At 44.0% G+C, this 20,458-nt stretch overlaps 1 protein-coding gene across 1 annotated transcript in view; it reads left to right on the top strand.

The window, feature by feature from the left end:
- UBXN7 (UBX domain protein 7) overlaps positions 1 to 20,458 on the top strand; it is a 701,503-nt gene that overhangs the window by 266,261 nt on the left and 414,784 nt on the right. The gene's annotated exons all lie outside the window — the stretch shown is intronic.

Genomic DNA, 20,458 nt, shown 5'->3' with positions numbered 1-20,458 from the left:
CTTCAATATGACTGTCGGGTCTGGCAAATTGTTAATCAGTTTTCTATATGTGAAGGACGTGGCTCTTTTGTGCATGTGGTCAGTGAGTAGTGGGTCCTCCAGTGGTATGGAGTCTGGAACTGCGGTATCTGGTGGTATAGCTGCTAATATATTTTTTTTGAAATTCTTTTTATTTGCAGGATATACATGCAAAAAACATTACAGTACAGTTCAGCTCAAATAGGCACATGTTTCAGGTATACTGTATTAGCTCCAATCACCTTTTCTTATTTTCAAATTTCCACTTAACCCCAACTTTTCCCGCCCAACTCCCCCCACCCAGCATCCCTCCCCAGGCACATCCAAGTAAGCATATTGTGTCAACTATCCATGGTGGTACAATCCGTATCCGTCTCTTAGTTTCTCCTAAGGTTTGTCGCTATGCCCTCTATGTCTCATAAGCCACAATGCAGCCATGGCCAAATTACTACTCTTTTCTCCTTCCGTGCACCTGTGTCTGTGTACGAGCTACTGTCCCTTTGCCATTCAGAAGCGCAAGTGAGTCCAAGGAAACGCTATCCCCATGTCGTTCGACCCATTTCAGTCATCCACAGACGCGCTCCCGGTGGTAGAGTCCACCTCAGCCGTTTCAAAGGATATCATCACAGCATTCCACTCAAGAGATATAGGAACCCTTCTCAATCCCTTGCGCTCTTCGGTCTGTAATGCCATACCTTCAGCCTTACCCCACCTCACTACTTCCGCTTTCCATACGTCTGGGTCAGGTGGCCTGCTCGATTTCCACCTCATGGTAATAGCACGCTTGGCCATTAATAGTGCAAGGTCAATGAACCGCGTGGCCACACTTCTTTTACGTTCAGCGGTCCCTAGTCCCAGCAAGCTAAAGGATATAGTGTTGTACTGTCTGGTGGGGGACACTCTGTGTAGTGCAGTGTGTATTGTAGCCCAAAAATATCCCAATTCGGGCAATCCCATAGCATGTGTATTAACCTTGCATCCGCCAGTCCACACCGAGGGCAGGAATCTGGCGCGGTAGGAAACATTAAGTGCAGGCGGTGAGGTGTGAGGTACGCGCGGTGCAAGATCATAAGTTGTATAAATTTAAATTTCGGGTTTCTCGAGACTCTCTTGGGGAATTTAAGAACACGCTCCCATTCCTTATCTCGAAACGCTCGGCCTGCATCCCTCTCCCACACTACACGCAGCGACTGCAGCGAAATCGCCCTCCCCGCACGAATACCACTCGCAATCCATTTCGTTAAATGGCTCCCTGAACCCATCAGGTAGAGCATCGTGTGTAATGGGTTGACAAGTGGTTCGTCACCTGCCGGTGCCCAATTCCGTGTGATGTAGCCGCGCACCCCTCCGTGGAGTAAGAACATTCCCCCAGGCGTGTGGTGTGCTGTGCAAAAGTCATCGAATGTCATCATGTGTCCGTCATTGAAAAAATCGCCCACTTGCGACACCCCGGCATCCGTCCACGCGGTGAGCGCCCGTGTAGACAAAATACCCGTCCCCAATGGGATCCCCAGTAATGGTATTGTGGGAGCGTAGGAGGAGGTGGGGGACGTGTATCTCACAGCTCTCCTCCAGCAGGAGATGGCCATCTTGAGTAAGGGAGGAGCTTGCCCACAGATTGCTGCGTTGGGCAGCAACAGTGTGTGGATGGCACCCCTTCCCCTGTCTTCTTCAGACATGCCTATTTCGTGCAGGTTGCGTCCCGCTAGCCAATAGGCCAGCCACTGTAATTGGCACGCATAGTAATACGCCAGTAAGTCAGGCACTCCCATCCCTCCAGCCGCCGCAGGCAGCTGTAGCTTCGCCAAACTTATGCGGCGTCTGCCCCGTCCCCAGACCAGCTCCGTTAGTATGGTATTCAAGGTTCGAAATACCGCAGCTGGGACCATAAAGGGCAAGTTCGTAAAGTAATAAAGGAGCCTCGGGAGGACTACCATCTTAGAGACGGCCACCCTGCCCGCCACTGACAATGGTAGTGCGGTCCAAAATTGTACCTGCGACCTCAGTGCTGCCACAGCCCGACCCAGATTGCCCTCAAGCATATCTGTCGCCCCCCTGTAAATCTGAATCCCCAGATAGCGTATAGCTGCTAATAGTGCATGCCGTATTTGTGTATATCTATAAATTTCGTTTGGCCCCAGTTATATTGCACCTGTAGTTGTGTGAATGGTATTACAGTCCCACCGTCCTACAGGTCGCCTACCGTGGAGATTCTTATGTTGTCCCATTGGTCGAAGCCCCTGCTATATCGTAGCTGGCCTAGTTTTCTGGTATCCCAGAGTGGAGTCAGTTTAGTTAGTACCCCTTTCCAACCCAGCCGGGTCTGTGCAGTGTGCCGTAGTGTGACTACATGTTTGGTGGGACCCTCTAGTTTCAGTGCCTGCCCTTTATTGTATAGAGCCGCTAGCATATTGTTCGTGCCCAACTGGGCTCTGTCCGCTTTATATGATGGGTCGTCCTGAGGTGCATGGATCCATTGATTAATGACCTTGAGCTGCGCTGCCCAGTAATACAGTTTTACATCAGGGAGCATTATCCCACCGTCATACCAACTTTTGTTCAATTTTGCCTGTTCTATACGTGCTGGGCTGGGGCCCCAAAGAAGTGCTGACACCTGTGTTGCCACTAGTTTGAAGTATCGAGGTAGGACAGGGAACGGTGTATTTTCAAGCGCATAGAGAAACTGGGGCAAGGCCATCATCTCATATAATGCCGCTTTACCCAGCAACGTCAGGGGCAAGGAGGCCCAGTGCAGTACGTCACTTTGCAGTCTCTCCAGGGGGGGTGCCAGGTTTTTGGAAAAGAATTCCGTTGGGTCTTTTGTAATGTATATACCCAGATATTTGAATGATTCAGTCATTACTACTAGCGGACAATCGGGAGGCAGATGCGGCGCTGGTCCCCGTAGTATATATAGGATTGACTTATCCCAATTGATCGTGTACCCTGACATCTTCCCGAAGTCATCGCATAGGGCAAGGAGTTCTGGTATAGAGCATTCTGGATTTGTGAGATATACCAATATATCGTCCGCATAGAGTGAGAGACGATCCTCCCATCCTTCTTTCCACTGAATTCCTCTGAGCAGCGGGGTTCCTCTGATCGGAGTCGCCAATGGCTCCAGGACCAGTGCGAACAGGAGCGGAGACAGGGGGCAGCCCTGGCGCGTCTCTCTTGCCAACTGTATCTCACCTGATATGTGTCCATTAGCTACTACATGAGCCGTGGGGTTCGTGTAGAGGAGTCGTGTCCATGCACAGAACAGAGGACCGAATCCCAGACTTGGGAGGAGCACAAAGAGATCTCTCCAATCGACCATATCGAAGGCCATCCTCGCATCTAATGACAATATCACTGCTGGTTCCAGTAGTGACGTAGCCCTTGCTAGTGCTCCATGTAGACGTCGGAGGTTGAGTGCAGTGTTCCTATTAGGCATGAAGCCCGATTGGTCTGTATGTATTAAATGAGGCAAGTGGGTATTAATCTATTAGCTAGCAATTTGGCTAAAATCTTCGCCTCTGCATTTAGCAGCGATATAGGGCGGTATAATGTGCTTTCTGATGGTGGTTTACCAGGTTTAGGGATCGCTACTATGGTAGCTAGTCGCTGATCTAGGGGCAGTTCGCCCTTTTCTAGACTCTCGTTGTACATTGCCATCAGGGGCGGGCTTATGGTTTCCGTCATCTGTTTGTACCATTCGATCGGGATCCCGTTGGTTCCCAGTGCTTTCCCTGACTGTATCGATCTGATGGCTAAGTGCACTTCCTCCGTTGTAAAGTTTGCCTCTAGTTCCTGGGAAGCCTCTTGTGTTAGCACTGGCATTTTTACAGTCTTCAGGAACTCTATTATACCCTCCTCTGGGATCGTAGACGTCGGTGTATAGACCTCCCTGAAATGTTCAGCCAATGTGTTTACTATTTCTTCTGGGTCTGACGTGAGTCTCCCCCCCCCCCTCCTCCCCCCTCCTTGTCTGTATCGGTCTTATTCTCATAGTGGCAGATTCACGCTTATCTAGCCAAGCCAGTAATTTATCCGCTTTGTCTCCCACATCATATATTTTGTATCTGGTCGCTGCTATATTTACTCTGTCCGTCCCTGCAAGGTACGTTTTGTGTTGTCGTTGCCTAAGGCACAGGGCATGTTCAGTGTCTGGTGAAGGGTCTAGTGAGTGCGCTATGTCGGCCGCCTGTAGTGCTGTTTCTAGTTCAGAAAGTTCTTTTTGTGTCTCCTTCATATGTCCTGTAATGGAAGCTATTGCTTGCCCTCTAAGGACAGTCTTGTATGCTTCCCACACCATGGCGGGCGAGTCAACAGAACCCACATTTTCTGCAAAGAAATGTTTTGTGGCTGTACGTAAATCTTTTTTTATGTGAGGGATACGGAGATAACCTTGGTAGATAGGGTAGATTCTCCGGCGTGATTTCTGTCAGTAGGAGAAAGTTAGTACTATTGGAGAGTGATCCGAAATGCCCCTAGGTTTGATATCCACCTCCCCAACGTTTTGTAGGTTCGCATTTAACATTAAGAAATAGTCTATCCTGGACAGACTATTGTGTACCGTGTAATGAAATGTGTATCCGCGTGCCGCGGTGTGTGCGTGCCTCCAAACATCTACTTGGCCCAATACTCACATACACTAGTTTAAAACATATGTACTTACTCATAAAGACACTATTGAGGCGGTCATTCACTCACTAGCACACCCATACACACATTCATCCACCCGTACAGTCCTGCACACATGCTGTCTTCAAAACACATACAAACAGTGAGTCAGTCATTCATGCATCTGTGCCCTAAGTAATACCCGCCACCAAACCATACAGTGACTCATACTGATACTCTAAAAACCAACTAATAACCCATATAGACAGTTGTGTAGCTACTCACCAACCAATGCAGCCACTTATACACAAAGTGAGACACTTATACAGATATTTACATATTTAAACATTACTCGCTAATACATATATTCACTAACATACACTTAATAAGTCAGTTATACAATGACATTTACGAAAAAAAATCCATTTAAACACTTATGTACCTATTTATTCTTCCATCGACCTTTAGATATACATATATAAAAATATTTGTTTTTCAGAAAGACACACATTCAGTGGATGATGTCATCAGTGATGTCATTTGAGATGTCATCAGTGATGTCACTGACCATGGGATGAGTGATGTAATATGTGACGTCATCAGCAGTGCATTGCGGGTGCGCAAGTTATAGTTAGCTGGACTAACTATGACGGGGGAATTTCAATGGTTTTGTGTGAGAGAAATGTCCAGCTAACTATAACATGGGATATATATATCTATATATATATCTCTCTATATCAATCATTGCACTGGTTGCCTGGGCCTAATTCTCCTAAGAAACTATGTCATAAACCTTACAACATCGCTATGAATACACGATTATTGTCTAGATATAGAACAATACCCATTTACGGTTTCTATCTTGCCGTGTATCGGCAATTGCAGCCAATTTGGCCGCAAAGATCTCAGGATAATAGAATATGTCCAGACAATTTACAAAATGCAACATGCTCAAAACAATCTAATAACCCAACGTGAATGACCTCAAATGGTACAATTTAAAATGACAATCTAATAAACCCTCATACAAAATACATGCATTTTTCGATAGTGCAAGTTGTTCTCTCAGCAATTCATTATTGCACTTCAAATCCAACATATCCCAGTTACTGGTTTTAGGACTGTCCCAAATTAGATGACATTTCCTCCCCCATGTTCAGACCTCCAGGTGCCTTGGTCTCTAAGTCAATAATATATCGAGACTCTAGTCTTCTGAGTGTCTGTAATTTATTACCACCCCGCGGACTTTCAAGGACACAGTCCAAACAGAAAAATCTCAAGAGGTCCCTGTTGCTGTCATGCTTGAGTGCAAAATGCCGGGATATTGACGATCACCCGCATGTGCTCTAGCACCCTCAATTTCACTGGATTAATGGTACTGCCAATATATCTCAATTGGCAAGGGCACATTAAACAGTAGACAGCATGGTCTGTGTGGCAGGACATGAATTTGTTTATTCTCTTACTACCCCCTTTACAGCCTTTCACATCGTATGTCAGAGTTCTCCTACTGGATGCGCAGGCTTTACACTTCCCACAAGGGAAGAAGCCCTTGGCATCCTTCAATGTTCCCTTCTTCTCTATTGGATTTAAATGGCTCTGAACCATATAATCACGTAAAGATCTCGCCTTTTTAAAAGTTATAAGCGGAGCAGCTGGTATATCAGGACCAACGATTTGATCCGTTTTTAAGATGTGCCAGTGTTTAGTCATTATAGATCTTAATTTGAAGGAATTGGCTGAATAGGGTGTGATCATGCGAAATTTACCATCAGTGGTGGGACGTGTCTTTTTCTCAAATAGGGAGCTACGGGACAGTTTTCTCACTCTGCTCAGAGCATCATGCAAAAGATTTCGTTTGTATCCTCTATCTGAGAATCTATCCATACTGTCCCTGGCTGCCTTTTCAAAATCTTCTTCTCGGGTACAATTGCGCCTAAGTCTAAAATTCCCGTAGGGGATGCTGTTTATAAGTGTCCGGGGGTGGCTACTGGAGGCGTGTAGACTTAGGCGCAATTGTACCCGAGATGTAGTAAAGGGGTAGGACACGATAACTATATGAATATATTTCTCCCTTCCGCTGTCCCTCTTAGGCAGAAATGTATATATGCGATGAAATGAATTGCTGAAATATCATTTTGGACACTTCAATGTTTTTAATTGCACGAGCACTTTATACACACCATTTTCCCCGCCATGTAAAGCTTTTATCAATACTGTGTAATGCAATGTTGCACATCGTAAGATGGCTGCTGATTAGAAACATTTTTAGTCCTCTTTCTATGTTGAGGAGGAGGTGGGGATATAATGGCGTCTTTCACTGTAATCTGGTTGACACTGACGAAGCCCAAGTGGTGAAACGCGTTTGTCAAGGGGGCAGGGGGCCTGCCAATAAAATTTTGCATCTGGATGAGAGACTTTCGAGTGCCGTCTTTTTTCGTAAAAACGATTTGTGGCGACCATTGAATGCGGCTCACCACCGCACGACTGAGCACCCGGGAAAAGGAGGAGCGACGGCGGTAGCGGAGCTGTTATGGAAGAAAAAAAATATATATATATCTATATCTCTATATCTCTATATCTCTACCTACCTATAAGTCACTCCTATGGCAGGCCTTGACAATCCTGAAGGCAGAGTGCTTGGTTTTGTGTGAGGGTGCCCTAGCATGAGCTGAGCCCCTCTGCAGCTTTCGGAACCATCTCCTTATAGCTGTTCAATGATATAGCCATACCATATACTCTTTAAGTGCATTATAATCCTCACAGTTAATGCTAACTTTGGTTTGGCTTTATCAAAACATGTTGTGTAAGGTGTCAAACGCTTTGGAATACTGACCCCCGCCAGTTCTGGCAGCGGGGGTAGCATTCCACCCTTCTAGAGGGAGAAGACATGTACATACTGGTATACCCGGTTAAAGTTAAACAGAGCCTCAGCATCACAAAATGGATGCTGCTGCCACAGACACGAGTCTGCCCTCCTGCTCCTGGACGAAACTCTGGCAGGGGAGGCCTGGACAATAGGTTTCCTGTCCAGGGAGGTGCTGGCACCTCCCCAGACAGGCTTTTGTGTATTGGGGCAGGGAGGGCTGTATTAAGTGAATGCTTTCCAGACACTGCCTGGGGCACACTAGGTGCTCCATGCATTTCCCAGTTCAAACCGGTGGCTGGGGCACTCAGCCCCAGCGCGAAACTGGACAAAGGGGAAGGGGTGTAACCACCCCCACTCCAGGTCCTCCCATAGGTGGGACCTTAGAGTTAGTCCAACCCCTAAACTTGGTATAAGTATAGGAGCCCAGTCCCTAGGACTTTAGATTACCCTGGCTGAAACTCTGCAACATATATCTTGGACCTTTGACATTCCATATCGATTAGAAGACAGAAGAAATCTCCCTTGTGGTCAAGGAGTGACCACCCTATTCAAACAGGCACCAAGAGCATCTTTACCGATCTGAATTTTCGAGGCTCCTGTCGGATCCCGAAGCATCTGCGACACAGGACATGGACTTCCAGACATCTCTGAAGCTGACCCGAGATCCCAGTAAAGCTGAGACTCGTAGCTGACACGAGAGACGTGGGACCGGAACTCCTGGACATCCTGCATTTTTGCAGCTGCACCTACTTCCCGAAGTTGTGCATCTGGGTATTTGAAGCCCCTGCCCGAGCACCTTTTGCACTGAGACTCCGAGGCCTACACTCCACGAGTGTCCCTTGTGCCCGCTTTGTGCATTTCCGCTCGAGGCTCCTTCGCGGTTCCTAGTCCGTTGGCTAGTGAGCCCCCACGAAGGACAGTTCTTTGTTTCTTGAGCTTTTCTGGTTGCTCCAGATGTGCTCTCACTCCTCTCCAAAGCTCCTCTCCAAAGGAGGAATCCCCCAGCCTTTGCTGGTGTGAACCAAAGCCAATCTTGTCATCTTGCGTGGATTGCTGTTGCCAAGGATTCTGACGCTGCAGCACTCGAGATCTTTCGTGGTACAGCTCGAATCCAGCTCCTGGTCGTCGTTGATGCCTCCTGGACCTCAAGCTTTACCTCTTTCACTTGAAAACGTCCGACATCGGCTGGCATCTCCTCCTCGCCATCCTGGTCACTGGCTAGTGACCCAGACTCTGTCCCCTCTGCTTTCAAGTTCTTTAGATCTCCAATCCACCCTTGGAACTACCCGGACACTTTTTCTCTGGTCGCCTGCAGCATTTCTTTGCAGCTCTCCATTGGAATCGAGGACGAAACCCGACACCAAAAGACGCCCATGCACCTGGCTTCCGTGGGTGAGGTCACTAGAGTACTCCGGTGCTCCCGTGGGTCTTGACTCTCGAAGTGTCGAAGTCTAAAAGGGTTCCATCGTAGTTCACCTCTAAGTGTCCTTAATCTTTAAAATTGTTTGTTCTCGATAGAAAGTCAATGGTGATCTGCGGCTGTATTTAGACACTGCACGTGTCCCCCTTGGGTCTCCTGTGTCACTACCGTCGGTGGTTCCTGGTAGCCCCAGCGTTCTACAGGCAATAGGCCTGCTTTCTAACCTTCACGTGGTTCTTATACCACTATTTTAATATACGGTTTGTGAGGCCCCTAGGGCATAATGTATGCTGTGCAACTTATCGTATGCTAATTATTTCCTTGTATTGTACTTTTACCTCTGACCTCATAAAGAGATCAGAGGGGTTGTGTTTAGATTAAATACATATATATTTGATGTATACCTTGTGTGGTTTGCTTTCATTTGATCATTCAAGAGATTATTACTGGTAAAACAACTTGCTTAACTCGCATCTAAGTCTTAGCCTAAAGGCTGCTCTCCACAGCTACCACTAGGATAGCTTTCTATAAGGTTGACTTTACAACCTACCATCAATAAGGTACGTTTGGACTGGTGCAAGGTGCCCACTAGAATAGTGGACATCATATGCCAGGCCAACTTCTCACAATAAAGCCCATCATATTCATGCTTCGGACTTCCTTTCAACCAACCAGTTGGTGTTTTAACTGAAAAAATCAAAAAATCACCCCAGGACTGCCTCGAGGTTTTTGGAGTTTCTGAAGTTAATTCTTTACTCCCCAGCCCTCAATCGGGGTTCCCTTCATGAGGTCATAGGATTCAGCATCTGCCTTATTAAGTGTCAGTCTATCCTTGCACTTTCCTGATAACCGCTCCCAGAGTGGGAAGCCCCAATACTTTCGGCTGAGTTTCCTCATCTTACAAGCCCTTCCAAAGGCTGTACACCATTTGGTGATATCATAACTTTCTACATATTTTGAGACAATCCCTTTGGGGATTTTAGGGTCAGAACATTAATCCTTCTCCATATTAAAGATTTTGCTGCCACCAAAGAGGGGTCCTAGGCCCATCTCGGCCCTACTAACCCTAGTGTTTGAATAATCATGGTCTTCCTCTTCTATTTCTTCTGGGGTACTCTCAGTAGAACTCCCAGTAGGGGTACTGTCAGGTGAATCTGTTAGAGTTACCATCTTCATCCTCACTGACTTGGACATCGCCTGCACTATTAGTTTTCTCCACTTGCCAGGGCTCTATTGTGTTCGGGAAGCAACTCCTGAAGATGTGCCTTAGTGGGTTTAGGCTCCATGGCAAGGTTCCATGCTTTACAGAGGGCCTTAAGTCGGGTCAACTTAAGTTTCTTGTAGAGACCCAGGTTGAGTACCTGATTGGTGCCCTATGCCACAGATGGTATTAAATCAGTAGGGACCTTTATAGAAATGTTTTTTTTTTTTAATTCTACTGGACTTTTTAAAGACCTAACTGCCTAGGATACTATGTAAATTCTAATGCAATTAGACTGGGGTGCTTAACTAAGGTGCTGATAGTTCGAATTAGCAATTTAGAGAAAATCGAAAAAATATATATTTCTTTTTAACTAATGACAATTGTAAATTGACCAAGTGGTATCAACAAATGCAAAGTCGCCTATCCCACTGCTGACCCACTAATGTAGGAGCTGTCTCTCTATATAGTGTACCAAAACGAGATACATTGTGCAGTTGCAGTGTCCAGGCTGCCCCTATTGGTTTAGTTTACAGAGGCAAAAATTATAATACTAAATGCTCTCTTTTGTGGTAGTATGTGCAAGCAGTTAGGCTTATCAGAGGGTAGTGCTAAGCATTTGTTGTACTCTCAAATACAATAAATGAGGCACACACTCCAGAATACATCCAATACCAATTGAGAAAAAGAACCCTTTTTTCAAATAAAGTTTGATACCAAGAACTTCTTAAACAAGTAAGTACTTTTTAGAATATCAATTTTTTATTTTAGGGTATAAGAATATCGAATTTCACAGGTAAGTAAAATGTTCACATGCCTTTGCGTGCAATGTTTTCCTATGGGAGAAAGACATATACAGCATACAGGTACTTCCAGTAGGTTCCCGGGGGTCCCCTTCAGGACTGAAGTGGTGGGGGCCCAAGGTCCAGAAAACTACCAGGAGTGTTTACCTGCCCTGGAGCGTCCGGGTGCAGAGGTGCAGGTCAGTTTGGTAACTTTGCATGCTACCTATAAGGAGGGGGGCGCACCTAAAAGCATGTTGCAGATGGGGACTTGGGGAAAAATCTGAGAACTTCCAACAGGGAGCTTGGTTCACAAGTGGCCCGGGAGCGACAAAAGCACAGTTGGTTCTTGGGAACATGGGCCAAAGTGCAGAATGGGTAGGTTGGCTGAGCTGATGCGTTGCAGGTCCTTGTGGATTTTGGTGTAGCCAGTTGAGGTTGCAAAATTCAGGACAGCTGGTCCACTCAGGAAGTGTGTCTTTTGTGGTGCTAACGTCCCTCGGGTAGTGCTCGGTGTCTGTGTCCGGATTCGACTCAAACAGACTTTGATTGATGCAACTTGTCCTGTACCCTGGGTATTGGTAGTGTGCGGCACCAGTTGGTCCTGGCATTTCCTTACTTGGTGGGGAGACTGATCTGACCTTCAGGAGCATAGTGACCTCATCCTGGGTGGCTGCTGCATTGATGTGACAGCAGAGCGGTAGCACGGTAAACCAGACTCTGCTGTTTTGGTGTCTGCGGACTGCAAAGCACTAGCTACTCTACTCCAAGGAAGATTGCGAAGGGCTAGAAGTCTACCGGGGTTCCTGGCAGAGGCTCAGCTGCAAGACGAGTCTGTTTTTCACGATTGTTGTGACTGGTGCAGGCAGGCAGGGTTTGGTTCTGAAAAGTCCACAGCAAGTCTTCAGTTCTGGTGTTCGTGGCTCTTCTTTGTCCTCCTCTTGACATCAGGGATGCCACCTAGATACTCAATTTAGAGGCATTATGGGATGTGACTGGTAGTAGGCAATGGGCAACTTACAGTTAGTGACACCCCTATATGACCACTTCCTGTGGGAAGTGGGCATAACTCTGACCCAGTGAGCCCAATTCCTCCAAAATCCAAGATGGTGAAATTTTAGTTTTCATGTTCACATTCGGTAGCCTACCTTAGGTGTGGTACTGGCCTGATGGTGAACGCTCCTTCTGACTAGCTAATTTTCCAGACTATCCTGGTGCCAAATAGGCCTCAGGGCAGGGGGTAGCATCACCCACGTCTGGGAGAAGCCGTGGTCGCATATCAAAGGCACAAATTTAACAAGAGGGGGGAGAGAGAGAGTCAGTGGATTCGGCCTCCCTAGTTACATGAATAAACAAAGTAGAATCCACTCAAAGTGGTGGTGATCCCAACAGGTGGGGAACACACAGTGTTGTATAAATGCCCCTCACACACCAACAGGCCCCTTGGTGTCATGCTTCATCATCGGGGCCTTCGCACCCCTCTACGGGATGCGGCGTGCTACGACTCGCGAATACGCAGGAGCACTTGAAAGTGAACTATGTGAGGGGGTGTGTGTGTCTACAAAAGTGTGAGTGAGGTGAGGTGAAAAAATGGTTTAAAAAATACCTGGCACGTGGGTAAAACAAATTTATTAAATCCCCGGCTGGTATTATTAAAAAAGTGCAAAGCGTGGTTGAAGAAATACAAATTAAGGTATTACAACCACTGTGAAAGGTGTCAACATGTTTCGGAACTCAGAGGTTCCTTCTTCAGGACAAGGATAGCACTTACCCTCCCCTTACTCACATGTAAATGTAAAAGTGTAAAATAGATTACAACAATGTGTAATATACCTAACAATGGCCTTCCCTCAACCCTTCACCGGAGCCGCGTTGAGGGAAGGCAGACAACTAGTCATTGCAGTAACCAAAGGAAGGATCCCCCAATAACACGCACAGGCTCATGAGGTCTTTATTTTGAAAACTTTAAGTTTTCATCGCCAATTGGGCGCAACAACATCAACCAACATATATAACATTGTTAGGTATATTACACATTGTTGTAATCTATTTTACACTTTTACATTTACATGTGAGTAAGGGGAGGGTAAGTGCTATCCTTGTCCTGAAGAAGGAACCTCTGAGTTCCGAAACATGTTGACACCTTTCACAGTGGTTGTAATACCTTAATTTGTATTTCTTCAACCACGCTTTGCACTTTTTTAATAATACCAGCCGGGGATTTAATAAATTTGTTTTACCCACGTGCCAGGTATTTTTTAAACCATTTTTTCACCTCACCTCACTCACACTTTTGTAGACACACACACCCCCTCACATAGTTCACTTTCAAGTGCTCCTGCGTATTCGCGAGTCGTAGCACGCCGCATCCCGTAGAGGGGTGCGAAGGCCCCGATGATGAAGCATGACACCAAGGGGCCTGTTGGTGTGTGAGGGGCATTTATACAACACTGTGTGTTCCCCACCTGTTGGGATCACCACCACTTTGAGTGGATTCTACTTTGTTTATTCGCATATCAAAGGCGGCATGGGCCTTTGAAGCCTCCTGCCTTGATAGGCTGATTACTAGTCATTGTGTTTGTAGGAGGTGACAACACCTCTGGCCCTAGCAGGCATTGTTTCTGCCCTCAGGGAGCATGGGCTCTCACCTGCAGGAGTTCAGAAGCCTCTCTGTGGTGTCAGGCTGGTCTACATCAGTCAGCCAGCACCCTAGAGGTTGGTGGATTTTCAGTGGGCACCCCTAAGGTGTCTTCTTGGTGCATGTTTTAGTGAATCCGTTACTGGAATCAGTAAGGGTTTATTAAGACAAGGTATTTGGTACACAACACCATAGGTTTCAGTGAAGCCATCATGTACCTGGGGAACTCGTTTTGACCAGTGCCCAGTACATGTACTTACGATAGCTTCCCTGTTCACTTGTAGTTTCTAGCAATTGAACTAGACCGCACAGGGGCATATCTTCTCATGCAAGTATGTCCTCACATGTAATATAATGCACCCTGTCTTAAGACTGTAAGGCCTACTGTAGGGGTGACTTACAGATATTTCATGCAGTGTCTGGGGACATGGCACAGACTTGTTTACACTCTCAGTAAAACATTAGCAGGTTAAGTGAATGTGCAAAAAGAAGACTGTGAATGTGACAAGGACATGCAGTCATACTTTAACCAAGGACACAGGGAGAAGGCTACGTGATGAAGGGGTCTTTACAATATAAAAGGCATTTGCTGGAGGGGATGGGGGAGTTTGTGACTAGATCAAAGGAACTGCCGTGGGTGAAATTGCGCAGATGAACTCTTCTGTTAGATATAGGATGATTATTTTTGTGCTGTTATTGTTGATGTGTGTTTGCATCTTGTAAATCAAGGCTAAGTAAAGCTTCTTTGTTAAACATTCATGGTTTTATTCATATATTTTCTTAATCCAGGAAGAATCAAAATGTAATTTAATTTACAGCATACCAGTCACAAAAGTGTCCATTGCTAGAACGATAATCGAGACCATTCCTAACTTGTGATATGGTGGTGCCCCTCTATGCATACTTTAAATATTCATGGCTCCCATCCTAGTAAACCACTGTTTGGATTTGGATGCTCAGTTTTTCTTGGATGATCTCTAATTATGGGTGATTATTATTTTGCAGTGTGTCTTTTCAGTCACTTCTTTGTATAAGACTCACAACTCTGGAGTTCCCTCACCACATTATCATTTGCAAAAAGAACAAATACCTATTCCAGTGTGGTTGGAAGACATTTCTGCTGCTTAACTTATGCTTCCCCATTCTTAAGAACAAAGGTCTATTTGTGAGTGCCATTAATGTGACAAGTACATCTTAACATCTAAACTCAGGCCCTTCTCATGTTTTCAAAAGTCAAAAAACAAGTATCTTCTTTTGGTCTCAATCAAACCATACAATAACAAACATACAATTTTAACTACCCGCATCATCGGAACATAAATGTATCAAATATCAAAAATATATATGGAAAATAAATATTTTTATTTCATTCAATAAAAACAGCTACATTAAAACATAATCTTTTATTTTAAATGTTTGTACATTTTTTTATTGTCTTCAAGAAGGAATATAAAATAAAAAAAATTATGAAAAGAGGTAAGTGCAGAGAAGAGAGAAAAAATGAAGAGAATAGAAAAAAAGCCATTACGAATGATTACAACATTGCATAGCATCACAGAATTTTTTTAGCAACCCAAAGAAAGCTGTAATAAGTATCTTCCTGTCCCTCTTATCATAGTACTTCTAAAGCCAATTGTTCCCTTATTGCCTCTAATTTTACCAAATAACAAACTCCTCTTATGTTAGCCAAAGCTGCTTCCGTACCGTACATTTCCCTGACAATAGTCCACCAATCCCATATGGATGGCGGTGTTGAAGAAACCCATACGCGAGCAATTGCAAGTCTGGCAGCAAGTAACAAAATCGATAAAAGTCGCTCAGACGCACAATTACCATCACTATACCCCAACATGATTTCTAGATCTGTTAGAGGACAATCTAGCCCTAATTTACGATGCACTTGGCCGATTTTCTGCCAGAAATCGTTCAGTTCTGAACAGTTTACAAACCTATGTAATATATCAGCTGCATATATGCCACATTTTGTCCGATCCCCTCCTGTGCTCTCTTGATTCCATTTAGATATTTTATGTGGAGTATAATACAGCATACATATAGTGCGAAATTGTTGTAGTCTCAAACTAGCCGAATGGACGGCATCAGCAATAGTGCCAATAGCATGTTTAATAACGATTGGTGTTACCTCTGTCCCCAGGGTTTGACTCCAGCGTGTAGCTAGCTATACACTATCATCCTGTCCATAATTATTAAGGTGTTTGTACATTTCACTAATCAGAGACTTTGTTTTATCCCCATGCAAACAGTCCCAAATCTCGGAGTCAGTTATTGAAGTCAAAGCCAAATGTTTTACTAAATAATCCCTGATTTGTAGGTACTTAAAATAAAAATGACCAGGTAGTTTAAAGTAGATTTGTAAACTCTCAAATGTTACTGGCCCATTTTTATCATATAGGTCCCCAAGACACTGGATCCCATATTTGGCCCATTGTTTACCTGCATTATCATGGAACACCTCAGGAAACATTGGATTGTCTCATAATGGCAAGTTATCGTAGTATAGCGACAGATTACCTCTAACAGCCATTGCTCGCCAAACGTATGCTATCTCGGATAGTCTTAAACCTGACTCTCTTAAAATAGTTTGCATCATTAGTCCGATATAGAAACATCTGACTATCATTTCCCAAGATCAGGAGATAAAGGGAGTCTTTCTGGTTGAGTCTTAACAGACTACGAAATCGCCCAGAGAACACTGCCCAAAAATAAATCTTGAAGTCCGGGAAATCAAGTCCGCCTTGATTGTAAGGGAGTTTAAGCAACTCTAACGCCCATCTGGCTTTTTTATGCCCCCCAAATTAAACTACTAAATATACCTTCAAGTTTCTTAAAAAAATACATTCGGAACCCTCAAGGGAATTGATCGAAATAAGTATAAGAATTTGGGTAATATTTTCATTTGAATTAATTGGGAGTTTATGCCAATTTTTTAATTGCATAGCAGTCCCCTTAAATAATAATTCTTAATTTAAAGAAAAAATATGATTGATCGTAGCTGAGAGCCTGACCCCCAAATAAGTAACTACCGTGCAAATACCCATGATTGAACATTCGGGCTTAAAATTAATAAGCACTTGCGTTTTGTTTACATTCAATTAATATCCGGACAGAGCACCAAATTTAGTCAGTTCCTCCTTAACTGATTTTCCCGCCCTGGCAGGATTAATTGTAAAAACTGTGATATTATCTGCATATGCAGTTATCTTGAGTTTGATTTCCTATATTAATAGTGAATATATTTGTATATTAGATTGCAATGCACATATAAATGGCTCTATATAAAGAGCAAATAGCAGGGGGGAGAGAGGGCAACCATGCCCAGTGCCACATAAGATTCTGAGTGATGAATGTAGTCATAAGTATGATCATTTTGCTTGGGGTTTATGGTATAGAGCTTGGACCCAGTACATGACCTGTCCCTTAAAACCAAAAGCTGCCAATGTAGCCCATACAAAATCCCACCCCACCTTCTCAAAGGCTTTTTCAGCCCCTAAAAGAATCATGCAGAGGTCTATTGACAGCTTCTTTGCCATGTCGAAGGACGGTACTGCCATATTAACATGAGCAGTAGTATCTCTGCCTATAACAAATCTGTGTTGGTAGTCAGACACTAGTTCTGACATCATTGGAGCCAATTGATTTGCCAAGATTTTTGCAAAAATCTTGGCATCCGCTTTTACGAGCGAAATCGGCCGATATGAGCCACACTCCGCAGGTGGTGTATTCTTTTTTTAGGAAAAAAACTATCTGCATCATTTTCCATGATTCTGGTATCTTCCCACATAAACCAATATGTTGTATAACCATCGTAAATGGTACAAGTAAGACACTATTAAAAACTTTATAGAATTCTATAGGTATAGAATTCTCCCCAGTATCTTTCCCAGGAGGGAGAGCAGATATTGCTATATTTATTTCTTCTGTCGTAATATCGCCATCTAATAAAGCCACATTTTCCTCCCTCATGGCTGAAAGATTACTATCCTGAAGATATTGTGCCATATCTCTCTTATCAGGTATAAATGTATGTGGATACAATTTCTAATAGTACATGTAAAACTGATCTAGTACAGCTTGGGGATGAGTATATAAAATTCCATTTGTACCTTTTATAGCATTAACCTTTGTTTTAGCCCTTTCGTCTGCTACTCTAAGAGCCAGGACCATACCAATTTGCTCGCCATATTCATATTGTGATATCCGATATTAATGATATCTAACTGCTATTTTTTCCTGAAAAGACTTCTTAACTGCTATTTTAGCGTCTATCAAAGAGAGAAGCAGCTGATCCTGATCCCTAGTATCCCGCATAACTGCTTCAGCATGTTGTTTTTCGTTATTATATACTGATTGAATAAGCATCTCAGAGTATTTTTTTCCTCTCCTTGTTATGCTGCCATATAAATTGCTGAGTGATGCCTCTAACAATTGCTTTCATAGTGTCCTAAACAGTAAGCGGGGATGCTGTCCCAATATACTCACTTAAAAATACCTGAAGCTGTTTAGCAATATTAGCCAGATATTCACTATCTGTAAGTAAATATCTTGGAAAAGAGAAGGATCTGGCTGTTTTATATTCAGGTGTCGCCTGAAAAAATAGTATAATAGGGTTATGATCAGAACTAACCCGAGGGCATATTTCCATGTCGGAAACTGACATTACATTATCCGAAAGCCATGCCAAATCAATTCTTGAGTAAAGCTGATGAGGAGCAGAGTAAAACGTATAGCTTCCAAGCATCTTTTATTGACTGCAGCTGCACCATTTCAAATATTGCGGAACGTGTCCTTCGCATTCTAGGAGTAGCCCCCTGTCTTGTTGAGTCAATACTGTAGTCCATAACACAATTAAAATCCCCCATCATCAGCTGCTCCCCATCCCAATCTAACATTTCCATATTAAGCATATCAGAAACTGTAGGATCATCTATATCAAATTCATAGACTGAACAAAACACATATTTCTTGCCTCTAATTTCTAACTGTGCGAGTTTCCATCGGCCCCTCTGATCCGCCAGTGTCTTATTTATTGTACATGAAAACCTCTTATGCTTTAATATGACAGCACCCTTAGTAAAACATTTTGTGAAGTACATACTATTATTTCATAACCCGGATGTTTAAAAAGATTCCGATCCTTATATGCAAGATGTGTCTCTGTTAATAAAACTGTATGTGGGCAGTACATTTTCAGCTCCTCATACACTAATTGTAGCTTATTTGCACTGTTCAATCCCGCAGCATTCCATGCCAAACATTTAATCCGATCCATAGTAATGATCATTCTTATCGACTAAATTGCTTCTAAACCAAATTCCCTTCTTTATTCTTACACATCTTACACCTCCTGACTAAATCAAACTGTTTACTTAACCTCCTCTTACCCAAACTGTGAAGTGACCCCTGATGACATTTTCCACCCCTCGTATTTACCACACAACAGCCTCCCACCACCCCTAGAACCTCTGAGGTTCTCTGGCCCCACCCGGTTCCAAAAAGGAGTAATCCTCCCCTTTTACCTGCTGCCGCTTATTTGGGCAGCTCCTCGGAGACAGTACCACTACTGTAGCCCCCCATGCCCTATCCCATTTAGCGAAGAGGAGAAAAAGAATAAAGGAAAACCATAGCAAGAAAAACCAACAAAAGAAGTTTTTTTTGTTCAGTCTTATTAGCTGCTCCCGCTTGCAGATCGCTTGTTCATCTGAGAAAAAATACGAGTGTCCACACTTCAAGACCTTTAGCCGTGCAGGCTCCTGTAAAAATACTTGTGCTCCTGCGGTCTTTAATGAATCTATTAACTGGTGTAGCTTCCAGCGTCGGTCCATGGTTATCTTACTTAAATCGGATCGAACAAAAAAAGTAATAGAGTCCACTGTAACAGGAGAATTAGGGCAAACTTTCAAAGACACATCCTGTCTTAGCAGGAAATTCACAAAGAAAATCAAAAATGATAGAGGATATCGGGCTCCTTGCTGATGCTGGGTCAACAGAAGTCTCTGAACTCATTGTAACTGAGAATCCCAGTCCCAATCTTCTAGTTCAGGGAAGGCCTTCTGGAACAGCTGGACCACAAATGCCCTTGGATCGGAATCCTCCTTTCCCTCCGGGACCCCGAATATCCTTATATGATGCAGTCGCTGGTGATTCTCTAAGTCTTCTAGCTTAGTTTGCTAATCGTGTTATCATAGACTTGCCCCCCCCCCCCGAGCCTGAACCCATTTACGGAGTGGACTATACTTCAGAAGCAACTTTGGCTGGTAAAGGTACTATATTTTGTCTCAGATTGTGGTGTCCATGAAATATTTTCTTTGCAGATCTTGATCATACTTTGGCCTTTTCTTTTGACTTTTTGCCATAAGATACATTAGGTGTTTTAGACACAAATCCAGCCTTCTCTGTTGTAGCTTTTAAAACTGCCGGCACATCGCTCCCCTTTTCCAATAATTTGAGATTGTCCAATCTCTGGCCGCCATCTTGCAATAATAATAGTTCCTTGCAGCCTCTATCACCATTCGATGTCCGTGTGTCTGGTGGCATATTTCAATCACCCACTAATCTTCCATCGGATGAGATATTTGCCATATCCTTCCTGCCAACTTCCAGTAGAGAACATGCTGAGCCCCAGGTGCTGAGTGTTCGTGCGCGACTTCTGTAGCATTCTCGTTGTGTCTGCGATTTTCCCACTCTCTTCCAACATTATTTACTTTCTCTTGGAAATCACAAACCGATAAGCCTGTTGTCAAATCATGAGTCTTGGCACTCTCTGGATTGAAATCCCACTCCTTCTCCAATTGCCCTGGAGAATTCTTCCTCTCAATCTCGGGGTCCTTTAAACAATTACTAGAGACTTCACAGGCTACATTATGGCATTAACGGAATAGCCTCCATCAAAACATATGTTATTTTG

Source organism: Lissotriton helveticus, chromosome 11, assembly GCF_964261635.1.
Source record: "Lissotriton helveticus chromosome 11, aLisHel1.1, whole genome shotgun sequence".
In the NCBI taxonomy this organism is placed as follows: Eukaryota; Metazoa; Chordata; class Amphibia; order Caudata; family Salamandridae; genus Lissotriton; species Lissotriton helveticus.
This window is presented reverse-complemented; position numbering and strand designations above follow the sequence as displayed.